Here is a 2,341-nt window from a genome sequence, read left to right on the forward strand (position 1 = left end):
TCTTCCTCTTTTTTGTTGCCCCTCCATTTTATCAAGCATGTTGTCCTTCTCTAGGGACTGGTTCTTCCTGACAATATGTCCAAAGTATGAAAGACAAAGCCTTGATACTGGCCTCTAAGGAGAATTCTGGCTGAACTTATTCCAACACAGATTTGTTTGTTCTTTTGGAAGTCCATGGTACTTTCAATATTCTTCTCCAACACCATAATTCAAATGCATCAATTCTGAATTCTTGTAAAGTTTTTTCTGTGGTCTCCTTGCTTGCTTTGTTCTTTCTGTCAATCTTCAACGTATCTAAATGTCATTCTTTTGAATTATTTTTCAGTTAGTTCCATTACATTTTCTTCCTCAGAAAAGTTTTCTGGCTCTGGATATTGGTCTTTTATTTGAGTCATTCTCATTTCTTCTTCTTCTTCTTTTCCCCCGTCAGTCTCTGAGGCATTTATTGGGCAGATCAGCAGTGGAGGAAGGAATTGTGCCTAGAAGAAAGTGTTAGGCTGCTTGACCATGAAGTGAGGCTTGTGTTGGTCCCAGTGGGGCAGCAAGAACTTTATCTTGGAGTTGTGAAACTGCTTGACCGTGGCCTGCAGTACTTGTTGGCTGCAACCTCCTCCACCTTCTTGATCTGGATAGAGTGGGTCCGGGCGTGGAGTCAGTTGTCCATGTCATGGTAACACTGGGTGACGGCACCAGCAGTGGTCAGGTCCTGGTACTCCTGGGAGTTGTGGAACTGCTTTGGGAGTCGTAGCATAGCCAGATGCTGAAGTTCTTCACCCTCAGTGGTGACTTCTTATTAATACTTACCCACAGTATATGATCTCCCAGGAAGACTTCTTCATTTCCTTCAGCTATGACACAAAGTTCCAGAAGCAGAATATGGTGATGTAGTTGGGAGTGTAGATGTGCATTTGGTAATATGCTGGTGTCTTATACTTGGGGTGGGCAGGCAGCACCCTACCACCTTGTACTCACTAAGTGTGCCCCAGGCCTTCATGACAATTGCTCTGTGATCTCAGAGACCCACAACAGGCTTCATTTCTTCTTGTAAGATAAAATCATTTATTGTCTCCAGGGCATTGTGGTGTTGTTTTCTTTAATTGATGACTGTATGTTGATGTGTTCTTAGGCTTTCATCCACTGTCTCCTATGGTGTAGTTAGAAAATGGAAGTGCGTCACTGTTCTCCACTCACTGTTTGTTCACCTTAGTTTACGGTGGGTTTGGTTGGTGCTGTCTTCTATTATTGAACAGATGGTATAGGAGGTGGTCTTTTCTCTTGCCTGGTGGATGGAGCTGCAGAGGGTACCGTTGTGGTTGGGCTGTATGGGCATGGTTGCTGTCTCCTGTCAGTTGGGAAAGAGGAGAAAACCCCTCCCCCACCACACACAAGAAAACATAACAGAATCAACAAGCAAGGAACCAAAAATGAAAAGAGAAAATAGTAAAGAGAAAGAAGGAAGAAAAACAGGCAAAGACAGGAAATTGGAGCTTTAGAAAAGAAAACTAAGAAAGATATAATAATAATAATAAAACACTTAGAAAAGATTAATTAGTGAAGAAAGATCAAAAGGCAAAAAGAAGAGGGGAAATGTGAAATAGTAAAAAAGGAAAAACAAAATTAGAGGTATGATAAAATTCAAGGGAATGCAAAGAGGAGGAAAAGGAGAGGAAAGAATATGCAAATCAAAACAATGAATGGAAAAAACCATAAACAAAAATAAAAAACAGTGCAGCGTTGGACCCAGAGAGGAGAAAGTTCTGGATGGCTCCTGCCAGCCAGGGTGCTCCCTCCTGACTCACACTGGCATGTCTCACAACCAGTGTAGCACAAGACTCAAGGAGAGCAGGGTCTGCCCTGATGGTGGGTGAGGGTAGGAGCTGGCTACATCTCTGGTCATCGGGGAAGTGTGGGGAAACAGAAGGAATCACAATTTTTCCCATTGCCTGTGTGAACTTGCTCTGCCTGGTCACCTTCTGTTGCTCACAAAAGTTAAAGATGCCTGGCCATTCACCAGTCTGTCTCCCTCTCTCGCCATCCCTGCTCAGCTTCTCCTCCCAACAGATACACAATCTACTTCTCTAATGTTTCATCTGAAGTTCAGAATTCCAGGATTTTCTTCTGTGTCTGTTTCATTTGATCTCTCATATTTTTATTGTTCCGTGTAGTGCATCTGCCAGAAGTCCTTAGGCGGTAACTTTTCATGAGATGATCTTATGTCACTATTGTGGCTTTGACAAGCTGGAGTGCATGTGGAAGAAGATAGTCAACACTGGGTTTGGAGAAACCTGTAAAAAGTGTGGTGGATAAAGTGAAATGCTTCCAGGGTTGGCATTTGCTCTAG

General features: G+C 42.9%; 1 pseudogene; it reads right to left on the reverse strand.

The window, feature by feature from the left end:
- Positions 1-479: 479 nt before the first annotated feature.
- LOC102838500 lies at positions 480-994 on the reverse strand (annotated as a pseudogene).
- Positions 995-2,341: the final 1,347 nt, after the last annotated feature.

The sequence above is a fragment of the Chrysochloris asiatica genome, unplaced genomic scaffold (genome assembly GCF_000296735.1).
Source record: "Chrysochloris asiatica unplaced genomic scaffold, ChrAsi1.0 scaffold00008, whole genome shotgun sequence".
Taxonomy (NCBI): Eukaryota; Metazoa; Chordata; class Mammalia; order Afrosoricida; family Chrysochloridae; genus Chrysochloris; species Chrysochloris asiatica.